Source organism: Clinocottus analis, unplaced genomic scaffold (assembly GCF_023055335.1).
Source record: "Clinocottus analis isolate CAN_PGR_092001 unplaced genomic scaffold, fCliAna1.0.p SCAF_45, whole genome shotgun sequence".
NCBI classification, from domain to species: Eukaryota; Metazoa; Chordata; class Actinopteri; order Perciformes; family Cottidae; genus Clinocottus; species Clinocottus analis.
Window position 1 is genome coordinate 479407 of NW_027176202.1, and position 25655 is coordinate 505061.

Sequence of the window (25655 nt, forward strand, 5' to 3'; positions counted from 1 at the left end):
TACCAACATGCAATAACACATCTGGTTTTAGACATTTATTTACACGTGTCTTCCATTTTATTCATATATTCCACGGCTTTAAATTGTTTTACCCTTTGGTGAAACAATTTCTAGCACCAAAACAGTTGAGCCACATGATTAAAGGTATGTTTTCACCAGAGATATGAAGAAGTTATATATATATATATATATATATATATATATATATATATATATATATTTATATATATATATATATATATATATATATTTATATATATATATATATATATATATATATATATATATTTATATATATACATTAGAAGAGAAGAGGAAAATGATCATGTGTGAATGAGAGGAAACTTTATACATGTGCAAGAGAAGAAGGCAGAGAGAGAAATAAAACAATGAAGCGAGAATAGAAGTAAACAATAGAAGAACAAATCTTCAACGAAATCCTGAATATTCTGTTTCTGTTGCATTCAGCCTGCGTTTTCTTTGCAAACCCAAACAACATATATATTTATATTAGAAGAGAAGAGGAAAATGATCATGTGTGAATGAGAGGAAGCTTTATATATATATATATATATATATATATATATATATATATATATATATATATATATATGATTTATTAGCGCTTGACCTGGAAGACGGGTCCGCTGCCTCCAGAAAGTCTGCTTAACTCATTAAAGAAATACTGAATGTATAATTAATGCACAATTATGCAAATGTTATTACATTTCATATCATTTTCTGAGTAGAATTAAATACATCATATTGAAACTTAAATTATTTACAAGGCTGGAGATGTTGGAAGAGAGAGAAAGACAGAGAGAGAGAGATTTTCTTTGATTTTTACAAACACTCTTTATTTACATATTTTTCAAAGTTTTACAAGTTCTGTGTTCTTTATACACACACACACATATATATATATATATATATATATATATATGCGACGTGGTGATGAAACCTGAACTGGATCCAGAGTCCGGCCCGGAGGCTCGTCCTCCACGCTGCCGCCGCTTCCTGCCCGTCCCCCCGCTCTACCTTCCTCTTCCTGGTCACGTCAACGGCCAGTTTCTCTTCGGCCAAGAGGAAGTTGAGGAGCTGCCGCTTGTTTTTAAAATGTTTGTTGTAGACGCCCCCATGATGAAAATGTTGTCATTCAAAGCAACGCCACAGCGTGTAAAAACCAATGTTAAGAGAGAAGAGACTAGTGAGTCTCTTCCACTCAGTGGAAATGTGGTCGACTGTCTCTTCATTACCACAGAAAGGGCACCCGTTCAGAACGGTGGGATTAAGAACAGATAAAAAGGCGTTAGAAGCAACGGCACCGTGCAGGATCCTCCACTGGAGGTCACCTGTCCGCTTCTTGAGGGGGGCTTTGTATAAAACCCTCCAATGGGGGCTGGGACCATCCGGCCCCATCTCTTTGCCCACACAGTGGGGGGTCTGCCCGGCCTGGTGGATGCACTTCCCACAGTTGCGGCAGAGAGTCTCCTTGTCTGCATTGTTCATTGTTAGTTTGGCAGTGTTGATGACTCTCAGAAGAGGGCCGGTCCTCTCTCCCAGCCCCGGGCTCAGGATGATGTCCGGGTAGGGGTCAGCAGTGTCCAGGCTTGTCCTGGCCTGGTCCTCCGGGTAGGGGTCTGTAGTGTCCAGGCTGGTCCTGGCCTGGTCCTCCGGGTAGGGGTCTGTAGTGTCCAGGCTTGTCCTGGCCTGGTCCTCCGGGCAGGGGTCTGCAGTGTCCAGGCTTGTCCTGGCCTGGTCATCCCGGTAGGGATCAGCAGTGTCCAGGCTTGTCCTGGCCTGGTCTTCCGGGTAGGGGTCTGTAGTGTCCAGGCTTGTCCTGGCCTGGTCTTCCGGGTAGGGATCAGCAGTGTCCAGGCTTGTCCTGGCCTGGTCCTCCGGGTAGGGATCAGCAGTGTCCAGGCTTGTCCTGGCCTGGTCCTCCGGGTAGGGGTCTGCAGTGTCCAGGCTTGTCCTGGCCTGGTCCTCCGGGTAGGGGTCTGTAGTGTCCAGGCTTGTCCTGGCCTGGTCCTCCCTCAGGAGGCGTCTTTCTTTTCCCGTCAGCTTGTTTGACCAGCGCCCGAGGACTCTCTCCACCACCCAGAGCGACTGCAGCCCCAGCAGAGAGCCCAGGGTCTGGGTGTCGGTCAGGGCCGGCCCCACCGCATCCACCAGCTGCTGCAGGGTCAGGGTTCCAGACTGGATCAGCGCCGCCGTCAGTCCGTGTGTGGTGTGGTCGCTGACGTCCAGCCTGGCTCCGTTGACCAGTGGTTCTCTCAACAACCAGTGCAGAGAGTTGGCTTCAGGGCCCCTTTTATGGTTAAAAAGGGCCCATGACTTAAAAACACCCCGGTAAAAAAGAGGCAACATGGCCGGGCTCAGCCTGAGAGATCGGGTAAGGAGCTCGGACACCAGCAGGGACCTTGACATCGAGCCGCTACTCCTCCGGGCATCTAATCCGGATGCCTCCTGGACGCCTCCCATTAGAGGTTTTCCGGGCATGTCCAACTTTTTTTGCACTGTTGCTGAGTTACATTTTCCATCCGATTTCAATGGGCCCTGATTATATTCAAGGTTTTAAGATCTAAGTGTAAAAAAAAAAAAGTGTATTACCCAGTTAATTACAATATAGGTGTGCAGTCATAATCGCTGTCACGCTCAAGAGAAGTGTGTTTGTTGAGGTTTACCAGGTGGAAAAAATATTCCAGTGTTTAGCTTAGACCAACAGTGCCGTCTCCTCAAAGTAGAGTCTCAACATGGTGGTACAACAGTATTACAGGACAAGGTAATATATATATATATATATATATATATATATATATATATATATATATATATATATATATATATATGTTTTTTTTATGTTTTGTTTTTTGTACATTATAATGGTATATAAGTGTAATATATTATGAAGTGAAATGTAGTAGTAGCAAAACAATATTCAATATAGTACATCAGTATTATACAGCAATATGTTATCTTATTGCATATCATAAGTATTAAGTCTACAAAAACACACATGATCTATCTGTATACTTAGGCATTGACAAAATGACTTGTACTTCAACTTGTCCAGCTTCTCAAATATGCATCTAACTTACTTCTGCTTCACTCGCGTCTGAGCGTTAGGACTGTTCTCATGTGTTTCTGTTCATACATCGGGTTGTGGGCACGTTTCCATTGACACTCTCTCATCAATAATTTCTTTTAGCTTTTTCGCGAAAATCAATGTCATAACAAGGTAAAATAGATATATATATATATATTTTAATTAAAAAAAGGCAGGCACATTATTCTGTTATAAAGGTGTAATATATTATGAAGTGAAATGTGGTAGTATCAAAACAATATTCATTATAATACGGGTAGATCAAATCAAGCATTCTGATTGGTTGAGAGTGAGTCACTGGGGTAGTTAATTCAGACATTAAAGTACTGTACAGCCTGTTTACATCAACCAGCGTTCCATATCAGTGCACACTCAAAATAACAGGTGATTTAAAGTTCACGACCGTTAGTTGTCATTTCCAGCTTGACATTTGGCAAACGTGTCGTGTCAACATTGATCTTCTGGGGAGAACGACTTTAGATGAGTGGTTAGCCGAAGAGGATAATTCAGGTGGACGTCATGCTACCATAGACAAGAAACAAATTGAGACTTATAAAATGTTGCGCAACAAAAAAAAACACCGTCAGCCAAACAAAGTGGGCAGCTAACTACTTCACCAACTGGTGCGAAGAGATGAAGAAAACGGTAGACCTGAAGACCATAAAAAAAGAAGAAATACTGCGGGATTTCTTTGGCACTGTGCGCAATGGAAAGGGTGAGCACTACGGGATCAGCGGTTACGTCTGCCTGCATTCAGGACTGAACAGATACCTAAATGATCCACCATTGAGTCGGTGCTGGTGTTTGATGAAGGACAGCGCGTTCCATCCAACAACGTTTTTGTTGGCGTTGTAAAAAGCTGTAGACGACAGGGACACGACAAAACTAAACATCATGGATCCATACCAGCCTGCGATCGAGCCACAATTAAGGCCTCACTGGATCCGACCGCACCAGAGGGTCTAGTTAGATAAGTCTGGTTCGACATCCAATTGCACTTTGGAGGACAAGGGAAGAAGGGTAACCGCCGGCTGACCGCGGGGTCGTTCGCTGTTTTCACAGATGAGAATGGACAGAAGTATGCCAGCATGACATTCAACGAGGAGACAAAGAATCATAAAGATCCACAGGAGCGCAAGAAAGACATGCATCGTGGGTACATGTATTCTCTTCCAAGAAACCCCCGCTGTCCTGTCACCTCCTTGTAAAAATATCTGTCACTCCTACCCCCCGACGCACCTGCATTTTACCTACACCCAAAGACGAGCGCTGCCGCTTCGGAAACAATTTGGTAGGTCTTGTCTTTATTAGGCTAATCTTTACGCACTTCAGCAAGCCAACCCTAACACTCTTTAATAATAATGATAATTGATTTTCTCTGTCGCAAGTACAGAATGGAGCCAATAGGCGTAAATTATCTCGCAACAATGTTGCCCAGGATATGCAAGACGGAGGGCACACAGATCAACACCAATCACTGCCTGCGCAGCACCTTAGTTCAAACTTTCTCTAATGCTGGGTTGGAAGCAAGAGAAATCATGTCAGTGAGTGGACATAAATCCGAAAGCGCCGTTCAAAGCTACTGGGCACCAAATCCCAAAGAAAGACAGTGTTGGAGTAATATCCTGGCTGGAGAAGGCACGTCCAACACCGAGCCACCGGCAAAGAGAGCAAGAGTGGCCGGAAGCAACATCAGAGACGAAGGGGACATAAGAAATTTTTCCACGGATGCACAATTAATGGAGATATCCAAATCAACACAAGCAAACATTAAGAAAAGCATGTTAGGCTATTGAGTCCCATGAAGTCACTCATAACTTTAGTTTATTACATCTGTGTTAACTTTAGTCCTGTACTAACTTTAGTCTGTCTCAATATAACACAGGACTCCTGTACTAACTTTAGTCCTGTACTAACTTTAGTCTGTCTCAATATAACAGAGGACTCCTGTACTAACTTTAGTCCTGTTCTAACTTTAGTCTGTCTCACTATAACAGAGGACTCCTGTACTAACTTTAGTCCTGTACTAACTTTAGTCTGTCTCACTATAACAGAGGACTCCTGTGTTAACTTTAGTCCTGTACTAACTTTAGTCTGTCTCACTATAGCAGAGGACTCCTGTGTTAACTTTAGTCCTGTACTAACTTTAGTCTGTCTCACTATAACAGAGGACTCCTGTGTTAACTTTAGTCCTGTACTAACTTTAGTCTGTCTCACTATAACAGAGGACTCCTGTACTAACTTTAGTCCTGTACTAACTTTAGTCTGTCTCACTATAACAGAGGACTCCTGTGTTAACTTTAGTCCTGTACTAACTTTAGTCTGTCTCACTATAACAGAGGACTCCTGTGTTAACTTTAGTCCTGTACTAACTTTAGTCTGTCTCACTATAACAGAGGACTCCTGTACTAACTTTAGTCCGTCCCAGATGGATCATCTTGTTGATGGTGCTATTGGCTCATTAAGAGTGACTCTGGACTCGATAGCTCCTCTAAAAAAGAGGAGTATTAAACAAGGAGACTAGCTCCATGGTATCACCCTCAGACCTGCATATTGAAGTTAGCATCGTGGAAGCTTGAGCGCATATGGCGTTCCAGTGGTCTGGAGGAGTCCTGGTTAGTTTGGCGGGATAGTTTGAGAACATACAAGAAGGCCCTCCGTATTGCCAGAGGAGCCTATTACTAAAACTAATAAACAAAAATAAGAATAACCCTGGGTTTCTCTTTAGCACTGTGGCCAGGCTGGTTGAGAGTCATAGCTCTGTGGATCCACGTGTTCCTACAGAGCTTAGTAGTCATGATTTTATGAATTGTTTCAATGATAAGATTCTGACCATTAGAGGCAGGATTGATGATCTCCTGGCCTCGACTATTGCTGGTCCATCCTCAGGTGAGGTGGACTTGGAGGCGGCTGCGGGCCCTGATTTGTGTCTGGATAGATTTTTTTTCCCATTAGCATCCACCAATTGTCTTCAATGGTTTCTACTTCTAGATCCTGTACCTGTCTCCTGGATCCTGTTATGACGAAAGTCCTTAAAGAAGTTATCTCTTTAATTAGCACCTCCCTATTAGATATTATTAATGGGTCTTTACTAACGGGTCATGTACCACTGTCTTTTAACGGGGCTTTCATTAAACCTCTCCTTAAGAAGCCACCCTTGATTTAGAGCTGTTGGCTGACGACAGACCTATTTCTAACCTTCCCTTTCTCTCTAAGATACTGGAGAAGGTAGTCACAAATCAGTTGTGTGACTTTTTACATTCTAATAGTTTATTCAAGAAGTTTCAGTCAGGATTTAGAAAGCACCGTAGCACAGAGACGGCACTAGTGACCTTTACTCATGACCTTTTAGTTGCATGAGATAGGGGACTTGTCTCTGGACTTGCTGCATTTGACACCGTTGATCATGACATTTTATTACAGAGACTAGACCAGTTGATTGGTATTAGAGGTACAGCATTAAGTTGGTTTAAGTCCTTTTTATCAGATCGATCTCAGTTTGTTTATGTAAATAATGAAGCCTCAATGACCACTGCTGTCCGTTATGGGGTTCCACAAGGTTCTGTACTTGGACCAATTCTATTTACCTTATATTTTCTTATTAGAAAACATTTAATACATTTTCACTGCTATGCTGAAAATACTTAATTATATCTATCAATTAAGCAGATGAAATCCACCAGGTTGCTAAACTTCAGGCGTGTCTTAGAGACATAAAGATCTGGATGACCTGTAACTTTCTGCTGCTGAACTCTGATAAGACCAAAGTTATTTTACTCGGCCCAGAACACCTTATAAATCAATTATCTAATTATGTAGTTTCTCAGGATGGTATTGCTTCGGCATCCACCACAACCGTAAGGAATCTTGGAGTTTTATTTGACCTCACCTATTCGGTCTCACCTAAAACCAGTCTCTTCTAAAAACCAGTCTCACCTAAAACCAGCCTCACCTAAAACCAGTCTCACCTAAAACCAGTCTCTTCTAAAACCAGCCTCACCTAAAAACCAGTCTCACCTAAAACCAGCCTCACCTAAAACCAGTCTCACCTAAAACCAGTCTCTTCTAAAAACCAGCCTCACCTAAAACCAGTCTCACCTAAAACCAGCCTCACCTAAAACCAGTCTCACCTAAAACCAGTCTCTTCTAAAACCAGCCTCACCTAAAAACCAGTCTCACCTAAAACCAGCCTCACCTAAAACCAGTCTCACCTAAAACCAGTCTCACCTAAAACCAGCCTCACCTAAAACCAGCCTCACCTAAAACCAGTCTCACCTAAAACCAGCCTCACCTAAAACCAGCCTCACCTAAAACCAGTCTCACCTAAAACCAGTCTCACCTAAAACCAGCCTCACCTAAAACCAGCCTCACCTAAAACCAGTCTCACCTAAAACCAGTCTCTTCTAAAACCAGCCTCACCTAAAAACCAGTCTCACCTAAAACCAGCCTCACCTAAAACCAGTCTCACCTAAAACCAGTCTCTTCTAAAAACCAGCCTCACCTAAAACCAGTCTCACCTAAAACCAGTCTCACCTAAAACCAGCCTCACCTAAAACCAGTCTCACCTAAAACCAGTCTCTTCTAAAACCAGCCTCACCTAAAAACCAGTCTCACCTAAAACCAGCCTCACCTAAAACCAGTCTCACCTAAAACCAGCCTCACCTAAAACCAGCCTCAGCGCAGCGTCTACGCAGCAGCTGCGCATTGACTTTGCAGGTAATCTGTTGGCGTTTGGTGTGGTCAGCACGCAGGATTACCACGTTGCTCGCTTGCTCGCGGCCGAGCTTCCCTCCCAGGTCTGGCTCCAGCGTTTCCCGTGTTTCGGCAAGGTAATGCGGCTACATCATGGACAATTCAGCGAGGGTCGATGCAACGCTCTACGTCTGGCCCTTCCCATGGGACCAATTTGCCAACGCAACTCCCAGTATCACAAACGCCTCCATCACTCTAAGGGTGCATATTCTCAGTGAGGTATCAGCTAACTGTTAACGATCCAATCAGACTCATGCACAGCGCAGCTATTGTAACATCACACGTCTCTCTAACACTGCAACAGCATGGACATACAATTCAGCTCGGGAGGTGTGTTGACTTTTTAGACACTATTATTGATCAAGTTGTCATCTATTCGGCGTCAGTAGATGTTTGTTTTTCTCCGAGCAGTTTGATGAACTCCTGTACATTTAGACCTTCATTCAGCAGCAGACATGTCTGCAGCAGATTAAACAGCTCTTGTTAGACATGTTGTCTGTAAAGCAATGAAAGCAATGTGTCTTCTCCGCCAGCCCCGTCGGCCCAGGAAGTATCTACCACCCATCACCATGACAACTAGGCAGCCAGAGGGTGTAACATGATCTACCAGATCCAATTAGGACTATGGGATAGGATTAGATTTGAATAGAAGTGATTGCATTAAGGATAGATTAGGTTTATTGCGTATTAGCTTCAGAAGGGCAGGACGACTGAGCTCCAGATAGCTGCTGCTGTGTCTGATCTGTTGAAAGCAAAGAAAGGATTGTTTCTTTATTCATGACCATCAAATAGCACGGGGAAATAGACACATCTTCAATTGCCAACCCTGTCATATTTAAATTCACATGGAGCTAATTTGCAACAGCGATTCGTACAACATGTATTCCTTTAACCCTCAACCCTGGAGCCCCGGGTTCATGCTTCATCTCATGCCTCCAGTCACTGATGACATTTTCAATATTTTAGCCTTAACCTGTGGCAGATGTTATTGAAAAAAAACATTAACAATGGAAATGTTGCTTTCATAGTCTGCTTCTAAGATTCTGAAGAGAATCTGGTTCATGTGTCTTGCGACTGACTGATTGAGAATGACTTTGATTCCCCTGAAAGACTCGTTTGTCAAGTGTAAACTTGTGCCAAACAGAGAGAGGAAGCTTTACAGTTTATTTCTATAACACAACATTTGAAACGCTTGATATTAATGGATGGACTAATATTGTTATCCGAAGATTTTAGCCGCATACAACAATGTTAATCGTTAATTAACTATGACATGAGATGATGTTTGATGTACATTCATTGTGAGCATACTAGCATTTTGACGCTAGCATTTATAGCAACAAGCATCACAGCCTCACAGCCTCACACAGCCGGATGGACCACACTGGTTGTAGCAGTAAACAATCATGTGAATGAAACTCCATGCAGCAGTACTCACTCCAAAGTATGGATGCAGGATCCCAAACTTCTATGAACTGCCCTTACGTCCTCTGACCTGCTGGAATGCCAGTAAGTGAATTACGTGTTGTCGCCATAAATGAACATTCCTTTTGCCTGGTGAGTAGTTTCCGCGATGTTTATAAACCAGCCTTCTATAATCCTCACATCGGCCTGGTAATGTCGTTGATCTGCAGTTTGCCACTTTGTTGAGAAATGTAGCACCGGTTCCTTTGAACCAGCGGAAGATGTTGTGACTGCTTTAAAAGTCATTGAGTTGGCTTCTGAAGTCAGTCTACTGTTGAGTTCATCATCTCGTTACTGCGGTAAGTTTCACAAGATAACGATATCATGAACTCATTACATTGGGAAAATGACTTGAAATAACACAACTATTTGCCTTTTATGTCAACAAAACTAGTTTTGTTACCCAACATTTTCTTGAGGCAGCAATGCGTAACCATGCAGACGGTGATGTCATCATACAAAATACAAACTGCAGACACACATCTATCTGGAACCTGGAACACTACACACTGACAAGCAGGTGTGAATGACTCAATAACATCCCGTTAGTAAGTCATTAAGGTAGAATCTGTCACGCTCGATCCTCAGCTGTACTCTTATCTGCAGCTCGGTACAATGTATAATGTCCTTCTCCTTTGACTGATTAAATGCCTGTTGTCATTGAGCAGCGGGTATGATGCGTGCGTTACATCTGCAATCTGTAATTTAAGGGATGCATATCATTACACATGGGTCAAACAGATCTTTCCTTAATGACGTCCATCTCCTGTACAGCACACGGCTGCGTGCTGGCAGTGTGGCTGCTGTCTTTAGAAGACCGAAACCTGATTTCCTCTTGATGATTCAACGTTGTTTGTCGAGATAAGAAGATAATGAGCAGAAGAAAACTCAATAAATGCAATATTATATAAGAAAGGAGATGTTCAATCTGTTTCCATCAGATTGAATGTCCTTACGTAATAAGCTTGATATATTGTGATCTTGAGGGAATAGGATTCAAAAAGGAACTGTGACCACAACATGGGCTTCTTCACAGGACTGTTTCTGCATGTTAAATATCTCTTGTGTCCTCAACCTTGTCAGAGACGTGTGTGAGGATCAAGACTTCACAGCAGAACGTAGCTGTTCGGCTCAGGAGGTAGAGTTGTTCTTCCAGTGGCGTGAGTGTGTGTGAAGGAGTTTAGATCAGATGCCGATGAGCTGGTTGACGCCTTCAGCCATCAGGGTATGAATGGGAGTGACTGGGCGAAGGTTGGCATCTCGTGCATGGTTCTACACCAGAGGTAGCCAACACGGGGCCTGCAGGCACCTTGTCGCCCGCAGGGACCACGCGAGTCGCCAGCGAGAGATATGTTGCGTGCTTTTCAATAGGATTTGCTGCTTTAAGCTAACAGTATTTTAAGCTATCAGCGATCAGTTTTAAAGCCTCACAGTTCATGTACATGCGAGTCAAGACAACAAGCTGCAGCCTGCAGCTCCATGAACAACGTTTCTGACTATATCGAGAGTCTCTGGGCCCAAGAGGAAATGCTGATTTTAAAAGTTCACCGTACGCCGTTAACAGTTGCGCAACTCGCATGCGCAACTGGTTATCCCAAGAGGATTAAAACCAAATGTAAACCATAACGTTGTTGAACCAACAGTGATGTTGGTCTTTTACCCCCTAACTCTCTTTTGTCCCGTTCTGTGAATCAGATGTGACGCTCCAGTGGTGGATTGTATCCTGACACAACAGAGGGGCTTTGCTAATATCCCCTTCATCTATTGATCCGGGGACAGCCGGCATGAACAAATGGCACTATTAGCGGTACAAGGGTCTTCGACACAGCAAAATAACAGACTGTACATCAATCCGGCCGGTGGATCGATGTGGCGCTCTGCTCGTCAACCCAAACCGCCGTGTGTTGTGTCATTGTGGCATGTGTGTGTCTGTGCCTACAGGATGCAGCTGCTTTGGCCATTTAAAGGAGCGGGAGGGGGAGGAGCACTCCATAGACAGAGTTGCAGTTACATTACAAATCCAAACTCATGGAGGTCAACTGAAGGAGCTGATTTGTTGATTTAGTTTATTTGAATAAGCTATTTTGAGAGCAAAAAGGATCAAATAAGTCAAGCCTCTTGACCTTGGAAACAGTTGACTAAACACATCTGGATGTGCCAGAATGTTCTTCAATTAAATAAAGATCAAACAGAAGTTATTGTTTCTGATTGAAAGTGAGCGCTCAGCTTCAATCACTGATGTTAAAAACATCAAACCAAGCCAGAAATCTAGGTGTAGTTATGGATTCAGACCTCACCCTGAACAGCCACATCAAGACAATTACAAAGTCAGCCTCCTATCACCTGAAGAACATGTCAAGGGTTAGAGGACTCATGTCTGAACAGGATCTGGAGAAACTTGTTCATGCATTCATCTTCAGTAGACTGGACTACTGTAACGATGTGTTCACAGGTCATTTATCTTCAGTAGACTACTGTAACGATGTGTTCACAGGCCATTCATCTTCAGTAGACTACTGTAACGGTGTGTTCACAGGTCATTTATCTTCAGTAGACTGGACTACTGTAACGATGTGTTCACAGGTCATTTATCTTCAGTAGACTGGACTACTGTAACGATGTGTTCACAGGTCATTTATCTTCAGTAGACTACTGTAACGGTGTGTTCACAGGTCATTTATCTTCAGTAGACTACTGTAACGGTGTGTTCACAGGTCATTTATCTTCAGTAGACTGGACTACTGTAACGATGTGTTCACAGGTCATTTATCTTCAGTAGACTGGACTACTGTAACGATGTGTTCACAGGTCATTTATCTTCAGTAGACTGGACTACTGTAACGGTGTGTTCACAGGTCATTTATCTTCAGTAGACTACTGTAACGGTGTGTTCACAGGTCATTTATCTTCAGTAGACTACTGTAACGGTGTGTTCACAGGTCATTTATCTTCAGTAGACTACTGTAACGGTGTGTTCACAGGTCATTTATCTTCAGTAGACTACTGTAACGGTGTGTTCACAGGTCATTTATCTTCAGTAGACTACTGTAACGGTGTGTTCACAGGTAATTTATCTTCAGTAGACTACTGTAACGGTGTGTTCACAGGTCATTTATCTTCAGTAGACTACTGTAACGATGTGTTCACAGGTCATTTATCTTCAGTAGACTACTGTAACGGTGTGTTCACAGGTCATTTATCTTCAGTAGACTGGACTACTGTAACGGTGTGTTCACAGGTCATTTATCTTCAGTAGACTACTGTAACGGTGTGTTCACAGGTAATTTATCTTCAGTAGACTGGACTACTGTAACGGTGTGTTCACAGGTCATTTATCTTCAGTAGACTACTGTAACGATGTGTTCACAGGTCATTTATCTTCAGTAGACTACTGTAACGGTGTGTTCACAGGTCATTTATCTTCAGTAGACTACTGTAACGGTGTGTTCACAGGTCATTTATCTTCAGTAGACTACTGTAACGGTGTGTTCACAGGTCATTTATCTTCAGTAGACTACTGTAACGGTGTGTTCACAGGTCATTTATCTTCAGTAGACTACTGTAACGGTGTGTTCACAGGTCATTTATCTTCAGTAGACTACTGTAACGATGTGTTCACAGGTCATTTATCTTCAGTAGACTACTGTAACGGTGTGTTCACAGGTAATTTATCTTCAGTAGACTACTGTAACGGTGTGTTCACAGGTCATTTATCTTCAGTAGACTGGACTACTGTAACGGTGTGTTCACAGGTCATTTATCTTCAGTAGACTACTGTAACGGTGTGTTCACAGGTAATTTATCTTCAGTAGACTGGACTACTGTAACGGTGTGTTCACAGGTCATTTATCTTCAGTAGACTACTGTAACGGTGTGTTCACAGGTCATTTATCTTCAGTAGACTACTGTAACGATGTGTTCACAGGTCATTTATCTTCAGTAGACTACTGTAACGGTGTGTTCACAGGTCATTCATCTTCAGTAGACTACTGTAACGATGTGTTCACAGGTCATTTATCTTCAGTAGACTAGACTACTGTAACGATGTGTTCACAGGTCATTTATCTTCAGTAGACTACTGTAACGATGTGTTCACAGGTCATTTATCTTCAGTAGACTACTGTAACGGTGTGTTCACAGGTCATTTATCTTCAGTAGACTGGACTACTGTAACGGTGTGTTCACAGGTCATTTATCTTCAGTAGACTACTGTAACGGTGTGTTCACAGGTCATTTATCTTCAGTAGACTACTGTAACGATGTGTTCACAGGTCATTTATCTTCAGTAGACTACTGTAACGGTGTGTTCACAGGTCATTTATCTTCAGTAGACTGGACTACTGTAACGGTGTGTTCACAGGTCATTTATCTTCAGTAGACTGGACTACTGTAACGGTGTGTTCACAGGTCATTTATCTTCAGTAGACTGGACTACTGTAACGGTGTGTTCACAGGTCATTTATCTTCAGTAGACTACTGTAACGGTGTGTTCACAGGTCATTTATCTTCAGTAGACTACTGTAACGATGTGTTCACAGGTCATTTATCTTCAGTAGACTACTGTAACGGTGTGTTCACAGGTAATTTATCTTCAGTAGACTGGACTACTGTAACGGTGTGTTCACAGGTCATTTATCTTCAGTAGACTACTGTAACGGTGTGTTCACAGGTCATTTATCTTCAGTAGACTACTGTAACGATGTGTTCACAGGTCATTTATCTTCAGTAGACTACTGTAACGGTGTGTTCACAGGTCATTCATCTTCAGTAGACTACTGTAACGGTGTGTTCACAGGTCATTTATCTTCAGTAGACTGGACTACTGTAACGGTGTGTTCACAGGTCATTTATCTTCAGTAGACTACTGTAACGGTGTGTTCACAGGTCATTTATCTTCAGTAGACTACTGTAACGGTGTGTTCACAGGTCATTCATCTTCAGTAGACTACTGTAACGATGTGTTCACAGGTCATTTATCTTCAGTAGACTAGACTACTGTAACGATGTGTTCACAGGTCATTTATCTTCAGTAGACTACTGTAACGATGTGTTCACAGGTCATTTATCTTCAGTAGACTACTGTAACGGTGTGTTCACAGGTAATTTATCTTCAGTAGACTGGACTACTGTAACGGTGTGTTCACAGGTCATTTATCTTCAGTAGACTACTGTAACGATGTGTTCACAGGTCATTTATCTTCAGTAGACTACTGTAACGGTGTGTTCACAGGTCATTTATCTTCAGTAGACTGGACTACTGTAACGGTGTGTTCACAGGTCATTTATCTTCAGTAGACTACTGTAACGGTGTGTTCACAGGTCATTTATCTTCAGTAGACTACTGTAACGGTGTGTTCACAGGTCATTTATCTTCAGTAGACTGGACTACTGTAACGGTGTGTTCACAGGTCATTTATCTTCAGTAGACTACTGTAACGGTGTGTTCACAGGTCATTTATCTTCAGTAGACTACTGTAACGATGTGTTCACAGGTCATTTATCTTCAGTAGACTACTGTAACGGTGTGTTCACAGGTCATTCATCTTCAGTAGACTACTGTAACGATGTGTTCACAGGTCATTTATCTTCAGTAGACTAGACTACTGTAACGATGTGTTCACAGGTCATTTATCTTCAGTAGACTACTGTAACGATGTGTTCACAGGTCATTTATCTTCAGTAGACTACTGTAACGGTGTGTTCACAGGTAATTTATCTTCAGTAGACTGGACTACTGTAACGGTGTGTTCACAGGTCATTTATCTTCAGTAGACTACTGTAACGGTGTGTTCACAGGTCATTTATCTTCAGTAGACTACTGTAACGATGTGTTCACAGGTCATTTATCTTCAGTAGACTACTGTAACGGTGTGTTCACAGGTAATTTATCTTCAGTAGACTGGACTACTGTAACGGTGTGTTCACAGGTCATTTATCTTCAGTAGACTAGACTACTGTAACGATGTGTTCACAGGTCATTTATCTTCAGTAGACTACTGTAACGATGTGTTCACAGGTCATTTATCTTCAGTAGACTACTGTAACGGTGTGTTCACAGGTAATTTATCTTCAGTAGACTGGACTACTGTAACGGTGTGTTCACAGGTCATTTATCTTCAGTAGACTACTGTAACGGTGTGTTCACAGGTCATTTATCTTCAGTAGACTACTGTAACGATGTGTTCACAGGTCATTTATCTTCAGTAGACTACTGTAACGGTGTGTTCACAGGTCATTTATCTTCAGTAGACTACTGTAACGATGTGTTCACAGGTCATTTATCTTCAGTAGACTGGACTACTGTAACGATGTGTTCACAGGTCATTTATCTTCAGTAGACTACTGTAACGATGTGTTCACAGGTCATTTATCTTCAGTAGACTGGACTACTGTAACGGTGTGTTCACAGGTCATTTATCTTCAGTAGACTACTGTAACGGTGTGTTCACAGGTCATTTATCTTCAGTAGACTACCGTAACGATGTGTTCACAGGTCATTTATCTTCAGTAGACTGGACTACTGTAACGATGTGTTCACAGGTCATTTATCTTCAGTAGACTACCGTAACGATGTGTTCACAGGTCATTTATCTTCAGTAGACTACTGTAACGGTGTGTTCACAGGTCATTTATCTTCAGTAGACTACCGTAACGGTGTGTTCACAGGTCATTTATCTTCAGTAGACTACTGTAACGGTGTGTTCACAGGTAATTTATCTTCAGTAGACTGGACTACTGTAACGGTGTGTTCACAGGTCATTTATCTTCAGTAGACTACTGTAACGGTGTGTTCACAGGTCATTTATCTTCAGTAGACTACTGTAACGGTGTGTTCACAGGTCATTTATCTTCAGTAGACTGGACTACTGTAACGGTGTGTTCACAGGTCATTTATCTTCGGCAGCAGCAGCAGCAGCAGCAGCATATATTGGCAGTGTAGCGTGTTGTTTTCTGACTACCTGCTCCACCTGTTTGCTAAAGCTCCACCTTTCACCAGACGTCCTCTTCCATGACATAGCTCACAGGCAGCGATTAAGACAGGATGCTGTCATCATCTGGTGTCCACACACACACGCAAACGCACACACGCGCACACACACACACACACACACACACACACACACATGCCTGCAACCATTGACTGGCCCCGGTGAGTCACTAACTGGTGGTGATGGATCGGTGAGAGACGCCTCATTTTCTCTCCTGGACCATAAAAAGCTGCTCGGGCCGCTGGTCAAACAGCCATCCATCTTACCTTCACCTCTCTCTCTCTCTCTCTCTCTCTCTCTCGCTCTCTCTCTCTCTCTCTTCTTTACTCGCGTCTCTTTATCTCGTTCTGGCACCGCTGCGCTCCAGCTCTAACCCGCGGCGTCTTGCAGGAGTTCTTATCCAATAGAACTGCTCCGCTGGTGTCTTCATGGTATTTGTGCAACACGTGAGGCTTTTTTACTAATTGGTATATTTCATGGAGGCAGAGGACGCTCTGGAGATTAAGGTAATCTGTTTGGTTGAATTAAATCTTGTACAGCTCTGCAAAGTTTCTGGCAGTTAAATTAATAAGAATTATGGTTTATGACAGCCATCTTTTCATGGTTTTGGCCATCTTTTGTAATAACATTGTTCAAACCAAATTAATTGCTTTAGATCTGCACTTTACATGGCTACGAAGGTGGGCTGTGAGATTTGGCTTATGAAGAATATCCCAGCATTTTTAGGCCTTGATATACATCTGGATATTTACATATGTACATATGGCAGAACCCCTTGATGATGTCATCCTACCAGCTGACTCCCACGCTGAGGTGTCATTTTAAGGTGTTTTGAAATCATATTTAAACATTCACACATATTTACATGTCTTGAAGGCTGGCATCTTCATCACCATTATTACATCTTCATCACCATTATTTCATCTTCATCACCATCAGTACGTCACCATTATTTCATATTTATCACCATCATTACATCTTCATCACCATCATTACATCTTCATCACCCTCATTAAATCTTTATCACCATCATTACATCTTCGTCATTTCATCTTCACCACCATCATTACATCTTCATCACCATCAGTACATCACCATCATTACATCACCATCATTACATCTTCACCACCATCATTACATCTTCATCACCATCAGTACATCACCATCATTATGTCTTCATCACCATCATTACATCTTCACCACCATCATTACATCTTCATCACCATCATTACATCTTCATCACCATCAGTACATCACTATCATTACATCTTCATCACCATCATTACATCTTCATCACCATCAGTACATCACCATCATTACATCTTCATCACTATCAGTACATCTTCATCACTATCATTACATCTTCATCACCATCAGTACATCACCATCATTACATCTTCATCACTATCAGTACATCTTCACCACCATCATTACATCTTCATCACCATCATTACATCTTCATCACCATCAGTACATCACCATCATTACATCTTCATCACCATCATTACATCTTCACCACCATCATTACATCTTCATCACCATCAGTACATCACCATCATTACGTCTTCATCACCATCATTACATCTTCACCACCATCATTACATCTTCATCACCATCATTACATCTTCATCACCATCAGTACATCACTATCATTGCATCTTCATCACCATCATTACATCTTCATCACCATCAGTACATCACTATCATTACATCTTCATCACCATCAGTACATCACCATCATTACATCTTCATCACTATCAGTACATCTTCATCACCATCATTACATCTTCATCACCATCAGTACATCACCATCATTACATCTTCATCACTATCAGTACATCTTCATCACCATCATTACATCTTCATCACCATCAGTGCATCACTATCATTACATCTTCACCACCATCATTACATCTTCATCACCATCAGTACATCACCATCATTACGTCTTCATCACCATCATTACATCTTCATCACCATCAGTACATCACCATCATTACATCTTCATCACCATCATTACATCTTCATCACCATCAGTACATCACCATCATTACATCTTCATCACCATCAGTACATCACCATCATTACGTCTTCATCACCATCATTACATCTTCATCACCATCAGTACATCACCATCATTACGTCTTCATCACCATCATTACATCTTCATCACCATCAGTACATCACCATCATTACATCTTCATCACTATCAGTACATCTTCACCACCATCATTACATCTTCATCACCATCATTACATCTTCATCACCATCAGTACATCACCATCATTACATCTTCACCACCATCATTACATCTTCATCACCATCATTACTTCTTCATCACCATCAGTACATCACTATCAGTACATCTTCACCACCATCATTACATCTTCATCACCATCATTACATCTTCATCACCATCAGTACATCACCATCATTACATCTTCACCACCATCATTACATCTTCATCACTATCAGTACATCTTCACCACCATCATTACATCTTCATCACCATCAGTACATCACCATCATTACATCTTCACCACCATCATTACATCTTCATCACCATCATTACTTCTTCATCACCATCAGCCCATCACCATCATCACCAGCTCACCATGTGGAAGCAGTACAAGAGCCAAAGAGAGCAGGCGACAGGAGGGGTGGGAGGAGGTGACCAGTGGGATTCACAGGCGTCAACATGGCTGAATGCATGTAGCACTTTGTGATGAGAGGAGCCCCACAGGTGGATTCCTTTCACTCAGCCCTTCAACTGTGGTCTTGCTCCACGAAAGTCCCAGTGTGGACCCAAAAGGTGGAGACTGCTACAGGACAACATGTTCGCCTCTGGGCATGTTCAGGAAACACAGCCAGTTTCTTTATTGAATGAGGCTGAACCAATTTAAAACAACATCTAATTGCAATTATTTTGACTGGTATTGCATTATGATTAAGGCTGGGCAAAGTTAAAAGAAATTAACTGATTAATCTCATTATTTTTCTGTGATTAATCTCATTATGCGCAAAATTCAATAATGAAGTAAAAACTAGTGTATTGCAGCTTTTATTTTAAAGTAATGCTATCAGAACAATATAACAGCACTCTGGAGCAACAACAAGCTAACATACATACATTTATAGTTTATACATCTGTTTTCTTTTTTATGAACAGGTACTGTTCAGTAGTAAGGGTCCCTGTGAGGGACAAACCACTCCTTGTTTGGTCCATGTTCAGTAGTAAGGGCCCCTGTGAGGGACAAACCACTCCTTCTTTGGTCCATGTTCAGTAGTAAGGGTCCCTGTGAGGGACAAACCACTCCTTCTTTGGTCCATGTTCAGTAGTAAGGGTCCCTGTGAGGGACAAACCACTCCTTCTTTGGTCCATGTTCAGTAGTAAGGGTCCCTGTGAGGGACAAACCACTCCTTCTTTGGTCCATGTTCAGTAGTAAGGGTCCCTGTGAGGGACAAACCATTCCTTCTTTGGTCCATGTTCAGTAGTAAGGGTCCCTGTGAGGGACAAACCACTCCGTCTTTGGTCCATGTTCAGTAGTAAGGGTCCCTGTGAGGGACAAACCACTCCTTCTTTGGTCCATGTTCAGTAGTAAGGGTCCCTGTGAGGGACAAACCACTCCTTCTTTGGTCCATGTTCAGTAGTAAGGGTCCCTGTGAGGGACAAACCACTCCTTCTTTGGTCCATGTTCAGTAGTAAGGGTCCCTGTGAGGGACAAACCACTCCTTCTTTGGTCCATGTTCAGTAGTAAGGGTCCCTGTGAGGGACAAACCACTCCTTCTTTGGTCCATGTTCAGTCTGTTTCTTACCTTAAAGATGTTAAAGACCAGCAGTTGATTCACTTTCTACAAAAGCAATAAGTGCTTTTCATGTTTTCAGTTCAGTTTTTCTTCCTCGGTGAGAAAAGTCCAGTCTGTGTTGTCTTGAACATCTTGTGTTGTGAGGAAAGTTCTCCTCTTTGAGAGAAGAGTAAAGATCCAGAAGTGATGCTGCTTTAAAGTGCTCTGCATGGATCAGACCGCGGGGTCAGCAGCTTTGAGCATGCAGGATTAACTTTCAATCTGGACGTGGAACCTCGTTGCAGAGCTCGTTGAGAACAGAAGCTACAGAACAATAAGAGAATGGAGAGATTTAAAGCGACAAGCCGTCAGGCGCAGCTTCTCAACACTGATTGGCTTTTGCAACTCGGTGTCGGGCGATTATTTCCTGGAGAGTTGCTGCAGGAATGTTTGTTCATCAGTCCATCCTTTGACAGTTCTATTTAGTTTAATTTGTGTATGATTTACCAGTCTTGATGATTCTATAATTAAATTGTCAAAGTGAGTGAAGAGATGCGGCGCTAATATAGGAGATGAGTAATGCACATGTGCTTATTTAGCGTTCAGCGAGTCTGTAACATGACGACTACGTCAAACAGACCAAAGCTCAAGCTTCATTCTAATAAATCAATTAAACAACAAAGAAATCGTTTTAACCAACTCTCATTAAAACTTCATGTTCTTGGATTGTGTTGGCATGAAGCTGTCCATCACACACAGGAAGTCACCGTGAGACGCCCACTCCAAAGAATAGAATTGTGATTGAACCATTTTGCAATAAATAATATATAATATTTGTTTTGTGTTTTTGAAAAATACAACTACGGTAGCAGGAGTTGCAGAGCGACACGGGGCGAGGATTTGTTGTTGCTTTGTGTTCCACATGATGGAAAGAACATTTCCAATAAGTAATATACAACTAGATTGATAGTAAAGTAACGGTTCTATTTAGTGATGTAAATCTTCTATATAGTGATGTAACGGTTCTATATACTAATGTGAAGGTTCTATATAGTAAAGTAACGGTTCCATATAGTAATGTAACGGTTCTATATAGTAAAGTAACGGTTCTATATAGTAATGTGAAGGTTCTATATAGTAATGTAATGGTTCTATATAGTAATGTGAAGGTTCTATATAGTAATGTGAAGGTTCTATATAGTAAAGTAACGGTTCCATATAGTAATGTAACGGTTCTATATAGTAAAGTAACGGTTCCATATAGTAATGTAACGGTTCTATATAGTAAAGTAACGGTTCTATATAGTAATGTGAAGGTTCTATATAGTAATGTAATGGTTCTATATAGTAATGTGAAGGTTCTATATAGTAATGTGAAGGTTCTATATAGTAAAGTAACGGTTCCATATAGTAATGTAACGGTTCTATATAGTAAAGTAACGGTTCTATATAGTAATGTGAAGGTTCTATATAGTAATGTAATGGTTCTATATAGTAATGTGAAGGTTCTATATAGTAATGTGAAGGTTCTATATAGTAAAGTAACGGTTCCATATAGTAATGTAACGGTTCTATATAGTAAAGTAACGGTTCTATATAGTAATGTGAAGGTTCTATATAGTAATGTAACGGTTCTATATAGTAATGTGAAGGTTCTATATAGTAATGTGAAGGTTCTATATAGTAATGTGAAGGTTCTATATAGTAAAGTAATGGTTCTATATAGTAATGTGAAGGTTCTATATAGTAAAGTAATGGTTCTATATAGTAATGTAACGGTTCTATATAGTAAAGTAACGGTTCTATATAGTAATGTAACGGTTCTATATAGTAATGTGAAGGTTCTATATAGTAAAGTAACGGTTCTATATAGTAATGTGAAGGTTCTATATAGTAAAGTAATGGTTCTATATAGTAATGTAACGGTTCTATATAGTAAAGTAACGGTTCTATATAGTAATGTGAAGGTTCTATATAGTAAAGTAACGGTTCTATATAGTAATGTAACGGTTCTATATAGTAAAGTAACGGTTCTATATAGTAATGTGAAGGTTCTATATAGTAAAGTAACAGTTCTATATAGTAATGTAACGGTTCTATATAGTAAAGTAACGGTTCTATATAGTAATGTAACGGTTCTATATAGTAATGTGAAGGTTCTATATAGTAAAGTAACGGTTCTATATAGTAATGTGAAGGTTCTATATAGTAAAGTAACGGTTCTATATAGTAATGTAACGGTTCTATATAGTAAAGTAACGGTTCTATCAAGTAATGTGAAGGTTCTATATAGTAAAGTAACGGTTCTATATAGTAATGTAACGGTTCTATATAGTAATGTGAAGGTTCTATATAGTAAAGTAACGGTTCTATATAGTAATGTAACGGTTCTATATAGTAATGTGAAGGTTCTATATAGTAAAGTAACGGTTCTATATAGTAATGTAACGGTTCTATATAGTAAAGTAACGGTTCTATATAGTAATGTAACGGTTCTATATAGTAAAGTAACGGTTCTATATAGTAATGTGAAGGTTCTATATAGTAAAGTATTGGTTCTATATAGTAAAGTAACGGTTCTATATAGTAATGTAACGGTTCTATACAGTAATGTGAAGGTTCTATATAGTAATGTGAAGGTTCTATATAGTAAAGTAATGGTTCTATATAGTAATGTGAAGGTTCTATATAGTAAAGTAACGGTTCTATATAGTAATGTAACGCTTCTATATAGTAATGTGAAGGTTCTATATAGTAAAGTAACGGTTCTATATAGTAATGTAACGGTTCTATATAGTAATGTGAAGGTTCTATATAGTAAAGTAACGGTTCTATATAGTAATGTGAAGGTTCTATATAGTAAAGTAACAGTTCTATATAGTAATGTAACGGTTCTATATAGTAAAGTAACGGTTCTATATAGTAATGCGAAGGTTCTATATAGTAAAGTAATGGTTCTATATAGTAATGTGAAGGTTCTATATAGTAAAGTAACGGTTCTATATAGTAATGTAACGGTTCTATATAGTAATGTGAAGGTTCTATATAGTAATGTGAAGGTTCTATATAGTAAAGTAATGGTTCTATATAGTAATGTGAAGGTTCTATATAGTAAAGTAACGGTTCTATATAGTAATGTAACGCTTCTATATAGTAATGTGAAGGTTCTATATAGTAAAGTATTGGTTCTATATAGTAAAGTAATGGTTCTATATAGTAAAGTAACGCTTCTATATAGTAATGTAACGGTTCTTTATATTAATGTAACGGTTCTATATAGTAATGTGAAGGTTCTATATAGTAATGTGAAGGTTCTATATAGTAATGTAACGGTTCTATATAGTGATGTAACGGTTCTATATAGTAATGTGAAGGTTCTATATAGTAAAGTAACGGTTCTATATAGTAATGTAACGGTTCTATATAGTAATGTGAAGGTTCTATATAGTAATGTAACGGTTCTATATAGTAAAGTAACGGTTCTATATAGTAATGTGAAGGATCTATATAGTAAAGTAACGGTTCTATATAGTAATGTAACGGTTCTATATAGTAAAGTAACGGTTCTATATAGTAATGTGAAGGTTCTATATAGTAAAGTAATGGTTCTATATAGTAATGTGAAGGTTCTATATAGTAAAGTAACGGTTCTATATAGTAAAGTAATGGTTCTATATAGTAATGTAACGGTTCTTTACAGTAATGTAACGGTTCTATATAGTAATGTGAAGGTTCTATATAGTAAAGTAATGGTTCTATATAGTAATGTAACGGTTCTATATAGTAATGTGAAGGTTCTATATAGTAAAGTATTGGTTCTATATAGTAATGTAACGGTTCTATATAGTGATGTAATGGTTCTATATAGTAATGTGAAGGTTCTATATAGTAAAGTAACGGTTCTATATAGTAATGTAACGGTTCTATATAGTAATGTGAAGGTTCTATATAGTAAAGTAACGGTTCTATATAGTAATGTAACGGTTCTATATAGTAATGTGAAGGTTCTATATCGTAAAGTAACGGTTCTATATAGTGATGTAACGGTTCTATATAGTAATGTGAACGTTCTATATAGTAAAGTATTGGTTCTATATAGTAATGTAACGGTTCTATATAGTAATGTGAAGGTTCTATATAGTAAAGTAACGGTTCTATATAGTAATGTGAAGGTTCTATATAGTAAAGTAATGGTTCTATATAGTAATGTGAAGGTTCTATATAGTAAAGTAACGGTTCTATATAGTAAAGTAATGGTTCTATATAGTAATGTAACGGTTCTTTACAGTAATGTAACGGTTCTATATAGTAATGTGAAGGTTCTATATAGTAAAGTAATGGTTCTATATAGTAATGTAACGGTTCTATATAGTAATGTGAAGGTTCTATATAGTAAAGTATTGGTTCTATATAGTAATGTAACGGTTCTATATAGTGATGTAATGGTTCTATATAGTAATGTAACGGTTCTATATAGTAAAGTAACGGTTCTATATAGTAATGTGAAGGTTCTATATAGTAAAGTAATGGTTCTATATAGTAATGTGAAGGTTCTATATAGTAAAGTAACGGTTCTATATAGTAAAGTAATGGTTCTATATAGTAATGTAACGGTTCTTTACAGTAATGTAACGGTTCTATATAGTAATGTGAAGGTTCTATATAGTAAAGTAATGGTTCTATATAGTAATGTAACGGTTCTATATAGTAATGTGAAGGTTCTATATAGTAAAGTATTGGTTCTATATAGTAATGTAACGGTTCTATATAGTGATGTAATGGTTCTATATAGTAATGTGAAGGTTCTATATAGTAAAGTAACGGTTCTATATAGTAATGTAACGGTTCTATATAGTAATGTGAAGGTTCTATATAGTAAAGTAACGGTTCTATATAGTAATGTAACGGTTCTATATAGTAATGTGAAGGTTCTATATCGTAAAGTAACGGTTCTATATAGTGATGTAACGGTTCTATATAGTAATGTGAACGTTCTATATAGTAAAGTATTGGTTCTATATAGTAATGTAACGGTTCTATATAGTAATGTGAAGGTTCTATATAGTAAAGTAACGGTTCTATATAGTAATGTGAAGGTTCTATATAGTAAAGTAATGGTTCTATATAGTAATGTGAAGGTTCTATATAGTAAAGTAACGGTTCTATATAGTAAAGTAATGGTTCTATATAGTAATGTAACGGTTCTTTACAGTAATGTAACGGTTCTATATAGTAATGTGAAGGTTCTATATAGTAAAGTAATGGTTCTATATAGTAATGTAATGGTTCTATATAGTAATGTGAAGGTTCTATATAGTAAAGTAACGGTTCTATATAGTAATGTAACGGTTCTATATAGTAATGTGAAGGTTCTATATAGTAAAGTAACGGTTCTATATAGTAATGTAACGGTTCTATATAGTAATGTGAAGGTTCTATATAGTAAAGTAACGGTTCTATATAGTAATGTAACGGTTCTATATAGTAATGTGAAGGTTCTATATCGTAAAGTAACGGTTCTATATAGTGATGTAACGGTTCTATATAGTAATGTG